At 42.7% G+C, this 14,401-nt stretch overlaps 2 protein-coding genes across 2 annotated transcripts in view; one reads left to right on the plus strand and one right to left on the minus strand.

Annotated features, from left to right (window-relative positions):
• LOC139764064 (uncharacterized) overlaps positions 1-10,205 on the minus strand; it is a 180,093-nt gene extending 169,888 nt beyond the window's left edge. Inside the window, exon 1 of the mRNA XM_071690519.1 lies at positions 10,117-10,205. The gene's annotated coding sequence lies outside the window, so the exon portion shown is untranslated. The remainder of the gene's footprint in view (positions 1-10,116) is intronic.
• Positions 9,548-14,401, plus strand: part of LOC139764063 (uncharacterized) — a 114,167-nt gene continuing 109,313 nt past the window's right edge. The window contains exon 1 of the mRNA XM_071690518.1: positions 9,548-9,710. The gene's annotated coding sequence lies outside the window, so the exon portion shown is untranslated. The remainder of the gene's footprint in view (positions 9,711-14,401) is intronic.

Consider the following 14,401-nt stretch of genomic DNA (forward strand, 5'->3'; position numbering starts at 1 on the left):
ACCAGTCGGGATTATAGGGAAGCAATTGGACAGATGAGTGATAACAGGAAAGTGAGTGGACACCATATGAGGGAAGCAACTGGACACCATGGTGATAATTAGGAGGCAAGTGGTCACCAGTGGGGATAATAGAAAAGCAAGTGGACACCAGTGGAATAATAGGGCAGCAAGTGGACACCACAGCGATAACAGCGAAGCAAGTGAACACCAGTAGGGATAGCAGAAAATCAACTGGACAGAACAGTGATAACAGGGAAGTGGACACAAGTGGGGATAAGAAGGAAGCAAGTGGACACCACAGTGAGAAGCAATTGGACTCCACAGCAATAACAGGGAAGCGAATGGACACCAGTGAGGATAATCAGGAAATAAGTGCACACTATAGTGATAATAGGAAAGCAAATAGACACCATACTGATAAAAGGAAAGTAAGTGGACATCAATGGGGTTAATAGGGAAGCACGTGGACACCATATTAATAACAGGGAAGCAAGTGAACACCAGTGGGGATAATAAGAAAGAAAGTGGACATCATAGAAATAACAGGGAACCATATGGACACCAGTGGGGATAACGGGGAAGCGAGTGAACACCACAGTGATAACAAGGAGGCATGTGGACACCAGTGGGGATAACAGGGAAACAAGTGGGCACCATAGAAATAATAAGGAAGCAAGCAGACACAGTGAGGATAACAGGCAAGCAGTAGGAAGCAACTGGACCCCATAGTGATAACAGGGAGGCAAAGGGACAACACTGGGGTTAACAAGGAAGAAAGTGGACACCATAGTGAGAACAGGGAAACAAGTGGACACCAGTGGGGTTAACAAGGAAACAAATAGACACTGTAGTGATACCAGTGAAGAAAGTGGACACAATAGCAATATCATGTAAGTGGACACCAGTTGGGAAAACAGGAAGAAAATGGACATCATAGTAAAAACAGGGAAGCAAGAGGACACACTGGGGATACCAGGGAAGAGGGACACCAGTTTGCACAATAGGGAAGCACGTCGACATCATAGCAAAAACAATGAAGCAATTGGACACCATATTGATAACAGGAGAAAAGTGGACACCATAGCGATGACATGAAAACAAGTAAAAACATACTGAAAACTAGGAAGGACGTGGACATCAGTGGGGATAATAAGGAAGCAAGTGGACACCATAGTGATGACATGAAAGTGAGTGGACACCAAAATGATAATGGAGAGTCATGTGGACACAGTGGGGATAACAAGTTAGTAGGTGGACACCAGTGAGGATAAAAGAGAAGCAAGTGAACACCAGTAAGGATTACAGGACAGAAGAGTGATAAGAGGGAAGTAAGTGATAACGGGGAAGCAACTGGACACAGAAGGGACACGAGTGAGCAAGTGGACACGAGTGGGAATAATAGGAAAGCAAGTGGACACCAGTGGGGATAACAGGGAAGCAAGTGAACGCCAGTAGGGATAACAAGGAAGCAAGAGGACAGAACAATAAAAACAGGTAAGTGGACACAACGGTGATAATAGGGAAGCAAATGGACACAAAAGTGATTACAGGGAAGCAATTAGACAACAGTGATAACTGGGAAGCAAGTAGATACCAGTGGGGATACAAGGGAATCACAATGGACACCATAGAGACAACAGGGAAGCAATTGGTTACCAGTAAGGATAACCAAGAAACAAGTGGACACCAGTGGGATAATAGGGAAGCAAGTGGACACCAATAGGGATAATAGGGAAGCACGTGGACACCATAGTGATAATAGGAGAGCAATTGGACACCAGAAGGCATAGCAGAGAAGCAAGTGGACAGCAGTGGGGATAGTAGGAAAAACAAGTGAACACCATTCGGGATAATAGAGAAGCACGTGGACACCACAGTGATAGCAGGGAAGCAAGTGGACACCAGTATGGAGAACAGAGAAGTAAGTGGACACCATAAAGATACTAGGAAAGCAAGTGGACACAAGTAAGGATAACAGGGAAGCAAGAAGATAAAACATTAATAACAGGGAAGTAAGTGGACACCAGTAGGGATTATAGGGAAACAAGTGGACAGAAGAGTGATAACAGGGAAGCAAGTGGACACCATAGTGATAACAGGGAAGCAAGTGGGGATAATCGGGAAGCAAGAGCACACCATAGTGATAATAGGGAAGCTAGTAGACAGCATATTAATAAAAGGAAAGTAAGTGGACATCATTGGGTATAATAGGGTAGCACGTGGACACCATAGTAATAACAGGGAAGCACGTGGATACCAGTAGGGATAATAAGGAAGCAAGAAAGACATCATATTAATAACAGAGAAGCAAGTGGACGCCAATGGGGATAACAGGGAAGCAAGTGAAAACCATAGTGATAACAAGGAAGCACGTGGACACCAGTGGGGATAACAGGGAAGGAAGCAGACACCATAGAACTAACAAGGAAGCAAGCGGACACAATGGGGATAACAGGCAAGCAGTAGGAAGCAAATGGACAGCAAAGTAATAACAGGGAGGCAAGAGGACACCATACTGATAAAAATAAAGCAAGTGGACACAGTGGAGATAACAGAGAAGCATGTGGAAATCAGTGGGGATAAGAGGAAAGCAATTGGACACTACAGTGACAAGAGGGAAGTGGACACCAGTGTGCATAATAAGGAAGCTAGCAGACACCAGTGGGGATACTAGGGAAGCAAATGGACACCATAAAGATAACAGAAAAGCAAGTGGACAACAGGGGAGATAACATGGAAGCAAGTGGACACCACAAGGCTAACAAAGAAGCAAGTGAACACCAGTGGGGATAAGAGAAACATGTGGACAGGACAGTGATAACAGGGAAGCAAGTAGACACCAGTGGAGATAACAGGGAAGTAAGTAGACACCAGTGGAGATAACAGGGAAGCAAGTGGACACCAGCGAGAATAATAAGGAAGCAAGTGGACACCATAGTGATAAAAGGGAAGCAAGTAGACACCAATGGGAATAACAAATAAGCAAGTGGACAACATAGTGATAACAGTAAAGCAGGTGCTCACAATAATCATGAGGGAAGAAAGTTGACACCCGTGGAGATAATAGGGAAACAGGTGGACACCATAACAATATCAGGTAAGCCAGTGGACACCACTAGGGATAACAGGGAGGCAAGTGCAAACCAGTGAGGATAACAGGGGAAAACGTGGACACCAGTGGGGATAACAAGGACGCAAATGGAAACCATATTAAAAACAGAAACAAGTGGACACATTGGGATAACAAGGAAACAAGTGGACTCCAGAGGGAATAATAGGGTAGCAAGTGGACATCATAGTGATGAAAATGAAGCAATAGGAAATCATACTGACAACAACGAATCAAGTGAACACTATAGTGATACTACTAGGATAACAGAAAAGCATGTGGACAAAAGTTGGGATAACATGGCAACACGTGGACACCAATGGGGATAACAGGAAAGCAAATATACACCATACTTATAACAGGGAAGTAAATGAACACCATAGTAATAGCAGGGAAGCACGTCGACACCAGTGGGGATAACAGGGAGGGAAGTGGACACCATAGTAATAACAGGGAAGCAAATTGACACAATGAGGATACCAGGCGAGCAGTAGGACACCAGTGGGGATAACAGAGAAGCAAGTGGACAACAGGGGAGATAACAGGGAAGCAAGTGGACAACACACTGATAACAGGGAACCAAGTGAACACCAGTGGGGATAATAGGGAATCAAGTGGACACCATAGTAATAACAGGGAAGCAAGTGGACACCATAGTAATAACAGGGAAGCAAGCGGACTCCAGAGGGAATAACAGGGAAGCAAGTGGACACCACAGTGATAACATGGAAGCAAGTGGACACCGGTGAGAATAACAGAGAAGCAAGGTAACACCACAGAGATAACAAGGAAGCAAGTGGACACAATAGTGATAAGAGGGAAGCACGTTGACACCCGTGCGGATAACAGGGAAGCAAGTGGACACCAGTAGGGATAATAGGCAAGCAAGTGGCCACCATAGTGACAGGAACGAAGCAAGGGCTCACCACAGTGATAACAGGGAGGCAAATGGACACCATAGCAATAAAAGGTAAGAAAGTGGACACAACTAAGGACAATAGGGAAGTACGTGCACACCAGTTGGGATGAAAGGGAAGCAAGTAGACACCATAGTAAAAACAGGGAAGCAATTGCACACATTGGGGATAACAGGGAAACAAGTGGACACCATAGGGTACTGAAGCAAGTTGACACCATAGTCATAACAATTAAGCAATGGAACGCCATACTGATAACAGGGAAGCGAGTGGACTCCATAGTGATAAGAGGGAAACAAGTGGACATCATAGTGATAACAGGGAAGCAAGTGGACATCAGTGGGGATAATAGTTAAGCAAGTGGACACAGTGGAGATAACAAGGAAGCAAGTGGACACCAGTGGAGATAATAGGGAAGTAAGTGGACACCAGAGGAAGAACATGAAAGCACGTACACACCGCAGGTGAGGAAGAAGCATGTGGACACCAATGGGGATTTTAGGAATGTGGAAAAATAGGGAAGCATGTAGACACCAGAGTGATAACAAGGAAGCAAGTGGATAACATAATGATACCATGGAACCATGAGGACACCAGCGGGGATAACAGGAAAGCGAGAGGACACCAGAGTCACAACAAGGAAGCAATTGGATAACACACTGATACCATGGAACCATGTGGACACCAGTGGAGATAACAGGAAAGCAAGACACCAAAGTGATGACAGGGAAACAAGTGTAAACCAATGAGGACAGTAAGGAAGCAAGTGCAAACCAGTGGGATAACATGGAAACAAGTGGACACATGTGGATAATAGGGAAGCAGGTGGACACCACAGTGATAACAGGGAAGCGAGTGCACACCATAATGATAACAGGGAAGCAAGTGGGTACAGTGGGGATAACAAGAAAGCGGTGGGGTTAATGGGGTAGCACGTGGACACCACAGTGATGACAATAAGCAAGTGTAAACCAGTGGAGATAATAGAAAAACAAATGAACACCACAGTGATAACAGGGAGGCATGCGAACACCATACTGATAACAGGGAAGCAAGTGGACACGACGGTAACAACAGGGAAGATGATGGACACCAATGGGATTAATATGGAAGCAAGTGGACACCATAGTAATAACAGGGAAGCAACTGGACACCAGTGGGGATACTAGGAAAGCAAGTGGTCACCAGTGGGGATAACAGGGAAGCAAGTGTACATAAAGTGATAACAACGAAGCAAGTGGACATTATAGTGATAACAGGGAAGCAGCTGGGCACCATAATGAAAACAGTGAAGCAAGTGCACATCAGTAGGGATAATATGGAAGCAAGTGGACATCATAGTGATAACAGGAAAGCAAGTGGACACCCTAGTGTTAACAAGGTAGCACGTGGACACCAGAGGAGATAACAGGGAAGCAAGTGGACGCCACAGTAATGACAGGGAAGCAAGTGGACACCATAGTAATGACGGAAGGAGGTGGACACGGTAGGGATAAGAGACAAGGAGGACACCAGAAGGGGATAACAGGGAAGAAAGTTGGCACCAGTGGTAACAGGGAAGCGGACACCATACTGATGAAAGGAAAGCAAGTGGTCATCAGTGGGATAACAGGGAAGAAAGTGAACACCAGTGAGGATAATAGGAAAGAAAGTGGACACCATAGTGATAACAGGGAAGCAAGTGGACACCAGTGGGGATAGCAGGGAAGCAAGTGGACATAACAGTGATAACAGGAAAGCAAGTGGACATAACCGTGATAACAGGGAAGCAAGTGAACACCAGTGGAGATAAGAGGGAAGCAAGTGTACTCCACAGTGATAACAGAAAAGCAATTGGACACCATTGTCATAACAGGGAAGCAAGTGGACATCAGTGGGTATAATAGGGAGGCACGTGTACACTACAGTTACAACAGGGAAACAAGTGGACAAAATACTGATAACAGGGAAGCAAATAGACATCAGTAAGGATAATAGTTAGGCTTGCAAGTGGAGACCACAGTGATAACAGGGAGGCATGTGTACACCATAATGATAACAAGGAAGCAAGTGGACACAGTGGGGATAACAAGGAAGCAAGTGGATACAGTGGGGATAACAGGGAAGTGGATATCAGTGGGGGTAATAGGGAAGCAAGTGGACACAATGATAACAAGGAAGCAAATGGACACAGTGGGGATAACAGAGGAGTAGGTGGACACCAGCGGGAATAATAGGGAAGCAAATGGACACCATAGTGATGAAAGCAAGTGGATACCAGTGAGGATAACAGCAAAGCAAATGGACACCATAGTGATAACAGGGAGGCAAGTGGCCACCATAATTATAACAGGGCAGCAAAATCGACGGTGGGGATAACATGGAAGCAAATGGACACCAATGGGGATAATACTGAAGGAATTGGACACCATAGCAATAACAGGGATGCAAGTGGACACAGTGGGGATACGAATGAAGCAAGTGGACACCAGTGGGGTTAGCAGGGAAGCACGTGAACACCACAGTGATGAGAGGGAAGCAAGTGGACACCAATGGGGATATTAGGAAAGCAAGTGGACACCCAGGGGATAATACAGAATAACATGGGCACCATAATGATAACAGCGAAGCAAGTGGGCATCAGTGGAGTTGATAGGGAAGCAAGCGGACACCATAGTGGTAATATGGAACCAAGTGAACAACAATGATATCAGGGAATAAAGTGGACACATTGGGATATGAAACAAGCAAGTGGACACCAAAGGGGATAATGAGAAAGCACGTGGGTACCACAATGATGACAGGGAAGCAACTGGACCCAAATGGTGCTATCATGAATGTTATCACACCACAGTGATAACATAAGAAAGTGGACACCAGTGAGGATAACAGAATAGCAAGTGGACACATCAATGATAACAGGGAAGCAAGTGGACACCATTGGGTATAAGAGGAAAGCAAGTGGACTCCATCGTGATAACTGGGAAGCAATTAGACACCAGTGATAAAAGGGAATCAAGTTGACATCAGTGGGGATAATAAGGCAGCAAGTGTACACTACAGTTATAACAGAGAAGCAAGTGGACACCATATTGATAACAGGGGAGCAAGTGGATATCAGTAGGGATAATAGGGTAGCAAGTGGACACTATAGTGATAGCAGGAAGGCAAATGGACACCTGTATGAATAAAAGCGAAGCAATTGGACACCATAGTGATAACAGGGGGGAAAGTGGACACCATAATGAAAACACGGAAGCAAGTGGACACAGTGGGGATAATAGGGAAGCAAGTGGATACAAGCGAGGACAATAGGGAAGCAAGTGGACACCATAGTGAGAACAGGAAAGCAAGTGGACACCAGTACGGATAATAGCGAAGCAAGTGTACACTATAGTGATAGCAGGGAGGCAGGTGGATACCATAATGATGACAGGGAAGCAAGTGGACACAGTGGGGATAACAGGAAAACAAGTGGACACCAGTGGAAATAATTAAGAAGCAAGTGGGCACAACAGTGATAACAGGAAAGCAAGTGGACACCAGTGTGGATAACAGCAAAGCAAGTGGACACCAACGATATTAGGAAATTTAGTGGACACCAGTGAGGATAACAGGGAAGCAAGTGGATACCATAGTGATAATAGGGAAGCAAGTTGACACTAGTAGGGATAACAGGGAAGCAAGTGGACACCACAGTTATAACAGAAAAGCAAGTGGACACCATCGGGGATAATAGCGAACCAAGTGGACACCATAATGATAACAGGGAGGAAGGTGGACATCATAATTATAACAGGGAAGCAAGTGGACACAATCGGGATAACAGGGAAACAAATGGACACCAGTGGGGATAATTAGGAAGCAAGTGGACACAATAGTGATAAGAGGGAGGCATGTGGACACTATAGTGATAACAAGGAAGCGAGTGGACACCAGTGGGAATAATAGGGAAGCATGTGGACACCATACTGAAAACAGGGAAGCAAGTAGACACCAGAGTGATAACAGGGAAGCATGTGGACAGCATAGTGATACCACAGAACCATGCTGACACCAGTGGGGATAATTGGAAAGCAAGTGGACACCATAGTGATAACAAGGAAACAAGAGTACATCAGTGGGGATAATAAGGAAGCAAGTGGACACTAGTGGGGATAACAGGGAAGCAAGTGGACACATGTGAGGATAATAGTGAAGCAAGTGGACACCATGGTGTTAACAGGGAAGCAAGTGGACACCATAGTGATAAGAGGGAAGCAAGTGGACACCAGTGGGGATAAAACGGAAGCAAGTGGACACCAGTGGGGATAACAGGGAAGCGGAGACCAGTTGGGATGACAAGGAAGCAAGTGGACATCAGTGAGGAGAATAGGGAAGCAAGTGGACACCAGTGGGAATAACAAGGAAGCTAGTGGACACCGGTGAGGATAACAGGGAAGCTATTGGGCACCAGTGGGGATAATTACTTATGTAATAATTTTCTGTTTTTTCACCAGTTCTTACAGTCCAACAGTTATCTATGTCTCAAGCAATTTTCACTGTCTAACAGTTTTTACAATGTCTTTACTAGTTTTCTCCATGTCTAACAGTTTTTACTACGTGTTTACCAGATTTAATCATGTCCACAACTTTTCACAGTCTTTTTAACAGATGTCGCTGTCTTTACCAGTTTTCATTACTTCTGCCAGTTTTCACTGTCTACCAGTTTTTAATGTCAACAGATTTCACTATCTACCAGTTTTAGTCTTCCTAAGTTAGCACTATTCTACCAGTTTTTAATGTATCTTTCCCAGTTTTCACTGTCTACCAGCTTTTACTTTCTTCATCAGTTTTCAGTCTACCAGTCTTTAGTCTTTATTAGTTTGCAGTGTCTACCAGCTTTTACTTTCACTCTATCTGTTTTCACTATGCCTTTACTAATTTTCAGTGTTTACCAGTTTTCACTTTGGCTTTACCAATTTTCACTCTACCAGTTTTCAGTCTTTCAGATTTTACTGTTGTCACCAGTGTTCACTGTTTAGTTTTCACTATATCTAGACCAGTTTTCTTTGCCTACCAGTTTTCACTATATCTTTACCAGTTTTTTTTTTGTCTACCAGTTTTCATTATATCTTTATCAGTTCTCACTACGTCTTTATCAGTTCTCACTACGTCGTTATCAGGTCTCACTACGTCTTTATCAGGTCTCACTACGTCTTTATCAGTTCTCATTACATCTATCAGTTTTTACTATATTTTACAGTTTTCACTGTCTTCATTTTTCATATATTTTCATTACATGTCACTACGTCAGCACCAGTTACCACAATGTCATTTTCCAAAGCTGCTCCAGTTACTGGAAATTTTGGAAGTAGAAACTACGTTTGTAACTTTGACGCTCAAAACTTTCCAGTGAAGAACCTAAAACATTACCGAGATTTTGACATAAACGATACACTATTCTCACAGGGTTATATATACATTTTTCAGAGTTGTGCAATGATTAGACAAATGATTAAATCAGAATAATCGAAGTATTTATCATGATAACATACATGGTTCCCTAGCAGGTCCGTCCGTCATAATAATAACAACATGGGTTCTGTACGTCAACAATGGGGGTTGGCGCAAGGCGACCGTCTCTTCATGTGAACCAGCCACCTGTGGCAGCGGCCAGCCACACTCAACGAGACGCACCAACACTACCTTGACCACACACTCAGGTAAGTTATAACTCCAGTGTTACAGCAGAAACGATTTATCCTTGTGGGTTTGTGGTGCCCTTAACGTTGCTGCTCGTACATGCAATGGTCAGGAGAGAGATGGGACTGTACTGTGACATCTGCAGATCAAACCAGATGTGTGTGACATCACCTGAATACCTGAGGTGTTCTATATCAAGTGATGGCGTGACCAGCCATAATGACACTCGCGTTACTATATATAATGGTTAGTAAACCGCTGTAGCTAGCTAGTCACTCCACCCAGGTACCCTGGTCATCTAGCCTATCCATAATAACCCTTCCTTCTTTCGTCACCTGTACTTTCACAAACTGAAACGAAATTTGAATTAAAGGTAAATACACTGGAATAGCTCCCGGGATGATGGGTAATGTTATCAGTGCTCACCATAGATGACGCGGAGTCCAGCAAGGAGGAACTGTTTACCTTGTGTGTTGTTCTTGCCTGCAGCACCAGTGGGCAGCGTCGCCACGACCACAGGACGGGATCCAGTCCGATATTTACGTGACATTTTCTTAAACTCTTGTCCATCATTTGGGTATTCATGGAGTACTGGGACACCGTCCTTTTTGAAAATGCATCAAAAGTAGTTTGTCGTTTAGTTTTGAATTATTGTACCTTAGGAAAACAATTAAAGAGGGAAAGTGGAAGTCATCCTGGCATGGGCTGCGCGAAGGTTAACGCGCAGTGTGGTGCCATATTATGAAATTTATATTCTTAGATGTAACCTATGAAGGGGAAAGTGACAATAGTGACATGATTGCTGCTAAGCATTAGAATGACACTTTGCCTCTCTTAGATATTCAGACTAAACGCACGAGAGAACTGATGGTAAACAGTGAGGAGAGACAGGTGCAGCTGAGTGACCAACCATAGTGATGTCGTCAGTAACAGGCTGCCAACTTCATCGCTTTAATCATTTCCGTCGAAAAAAAAATGAAAAATAAATGCAAATATTTTGCTCAGTTGTATGAGTCGGGAGCACAGGAGGAGGTACAATGGTATCGGTAATTCTGCTGTTGTTTCCTAAAGGTTTGTTCAGTTGTGTAAACCAGGAAAACCAGGAGTTGACCATTGTAAGTAACGGACGGGGACACACGAACATGACTTCCGGTACGAGACTAACTTTCATCGTCCTGGGGAAATATTGACTTTCATTGTCCTGGGGAAATAACTTTCACTGTCCAGGGGAAAATGGTAACTTTCATCCTCCTAGGGAAATATTAACTTTCATTGACCTGGGGAAATACAAATTTTCACTGTCCTTGGGAAAATGTAAACTCTCACATATCCTTTTTGTCAATCTTTCCTCACTCATTCTCTCCATGTGACCAAACCATTTCAATACACCCTCTTCTGCTCTCTCAACCACACTCTTTATAGTACCACACATCTCTCTTACTCTTTCATTACTTCATCAACCCACCTCACACCACATATTGTCCTCAAACATTTCACTTCCAACACCTCCACCCTCCTCCTCACAACCCTACCTATAGCACATGCCCACACACATATAACATTGTTGGAACCATCATTCCTTCAAACATACCCATTTTTGCTCTCCGAGATATCGTTCTCGCCTTCCACACATTCTTCCACACTCCCAGAACCTTTTTCTCCTCTGTCATCCTGTTACCCACTTCCGCTTCCATGGTTCCATCCGCTGCTAAATCCACTCCCAGATATCTAAAACGGTTCAATTCCTCCAGTTTTTCTCCATTGAAACTTACCTCCCAATTAACATGTCCCTCAACCCTACTGAACCTAATAACCTTGCTCTTATTCACATTACTCTCAGCTTTCTCCTTTCACACACTTTATGAAACTCAGTCACCAACTTCTGCAATTTCTCTCCCGAATCAGCCACCAGTGCTGTATCATCAGCGAACAACAACTGACTCACTTCCCACTCCCTCTCATCCACAACAGATTGCATACTTGCCCCTCTCTCCAAAACTCTTGCACTTACCTCCCTAAGAACCTCATCCATAAACATTAAACAACCATGGAGACAAATCACGCACCCCTGCCGCAAACCGACATTCACTGAGAACCAATCACTTTTCTCTCTACCTACTCGTACACATGCCCTACATCCACGATAAAAACTTTTCATGTTTCTAGCAACTTACCTCCCATACCATGTACCTTCCTCGAGGAATCTCTATCAACTCTGTCATATGCTTTCTCCACATCCGTAAATGCTACATACAAATCTATCTGTTTTTCTAAGTATTTCTTACATATATTCTTCAAAGCAAACACCTGATCCACGCATCCTCTACCACTTCTCAAACCACACTGCTCTTCCCCAATCTGATGCTTTGTACATGCCTTTACCCTCTCAATCAATACCCTCCCATATGTCCCAGGAACCCTCAACAAACTTTTACCTCCGTAATTTGAACATTCACCTTTATCCCCTTTGCCTTTGTACAATGGCACTGTGCATGCATTCCGCCAAACCTCAGGCACTTCACCATGAACCATGCATACATTGAATATCCTTACCAACCAATCAACAACACTGTCACCCCCTTTTTTTTTTATAGATTTCACTGCAATACCATCCAAACCCGCCGCCTTGCCGGGGTTCATCTTCCGCACAGCTTTCATTACCTCTTCTCTGTTTACGAAACCATTCCTGACCCTCTCACTTTGCACACCACCTCGACCAAAACGCTCTCTATCTGCCACTCTTTCGTCAAAGACATTCAACAAACCTTCAAAATACTCGATCCATCTCCTTCTCACTTCACCACTAACTGTTATTACCTCCCCATAAGCCCCCTTCACCGATGTTCCCATTTGTTCTCTTGTTTTACGCACTTTATTTACCTCCATCCAAAAAATCTTTTTATTCTCCCTAAGATTTAATGATACTTTCTCACCCCAACTCTCATTTGCCCTCTTCACCTCTTGCACCTTTCTCTTGACCTCCTGCCTCTTTCTTTTATACATCTCCCGGTTATTCGCACTACTTCCCTGCAAAAATCGTCCAAATGCCTCTCTCTTCTCTTTCACTATCAATCTACCCACCTCCCACCTTTCTCATGCCACAGGCATCTTTTGTGCAAGCCATCATTGCTTTCCTAAATACATCCCATTCCTCCCCCACTCCCCTTACGTCATTTGTTCTCACCTTTTTCCATTCTGCTCTCAATCTCTCCTGGTACTTCATCACACCATTCTCCTTTCCAAGCTCAGTTACTCTTACCACTCTCTTCACCCCAACATTCTTCTTTTCTGAAAACCTCTTCAAATCTTCACCTTCGCCTCCACAAGATATCCCTCTCAGCATATCAACTATCAATTATCAATTATCAACTATCAATTATCAACTATCAACTATCAACTATCAATTAGCACGTAATCCAATAACGCTCTCTGGCCATCTCTCCTACTTACATAAGTATACTTATGTATATCTTTCTTTCTAAACCAGGTATTCCCAATCACCAGTCCTTTTTCAACACACGAATCTACAAGCTCTTCACTATTTCCCTTTACGACACTGCACACCCTATGTACACCAATTATACCCTCAACTACCACATTGCTCAACTTTGCATTCGAATCACCCATCACTATAACCCGGTGCTGTGCATTAAAACTGCTAACACGCTCACTCAGCTGCTCCCTAAACACTTACCTCTCCTGATCTTTCTTCTCATGACCAGGTGCATAGGCATCAATAATCACCCATCTCTCTCCATCCACTTTCAGTTTTACCCATATCAATCTAGTTTACTTTCTTACACTCTATCACTACTCCCATAACTCCTGCTTTAGTAATAGTGCTACTCCTTCCTTTTCTCTTGTCCTCTCAGCAACCCCTGACTTTTCTCCCAAGACATTCCCAAACCACTCTTCACCTTTACCCTTGAGCTTCGTTTCGCTCAGAGCCAAAACATCCAGGTTGCTTTCCTCAAACATGCTATCTATCTCTCCTTTTTTCTCATTTTAGTCAATTCAACACACATTTACACACCTCAATCTGAGCCTTCGAGGAGAAGGAGCACTCCTCGCATGACTCTTTCTTCTGTTTATTATTATTATTATTATTATTATTATTATTAGTAGTAGTAGTAGTAGTAGTAGTAGTAGTAGTAGTAGTAGTAGTATCATTATCATTATTATTATTGTTGTTATTATTATTATTATTATTATTATTATTATTAGTAGTAGTAGTAGTAGTAGTAGTAGTAGTAGTAGTAGTATCATTATCATTATTATTATTGTTGTTATTATTATTATTATTATTATTATTATTATTATTAGTAGTAGTAGTAGTAGTAGTAGTAGTAGTAGTATCATTATCATTATTATTATTGTTGTTATTATTATTATTATTATTATTATTATTATTATTAGTAGTAGTAGTAGTAGTAGTAGTAGTAGTAGTAGTAGTAGTAGTAGTAGTAGTAGTAGTAGTATCATTATCATTATTATTATTGTTGTTATTATTATTATTATTATTATTATTATTATTATTAGTAGTAGTAGTAGTAGTAGTAGTAGTAGTAGTAGTAGTAGTAGTATCATTATCATTATTATTATTGTTGTTATTATTATTATTATTATTATTATTATTATTATTATTAGTAGTAGTAGTAGTAGTAGTAGTAGTAGTATCATTATCATTATTATTATTGTTGTTATTATTATT

Source organism: Panulirus ornatus, chromosome 48, assembly GCF_036320965.1.
Source record: "Panulirus ornatus isolate Po-2019 chromosome 48, ASM3632096v1, whole genome shotgun sequence".
In the NCBI taxonomy this organism is placed as follows: Eukaryota; Metazoa; Arthropoda; class Malacostraca; order Decapoda; family Palinuridae; genus Panulirus; species Panulirus ornatus.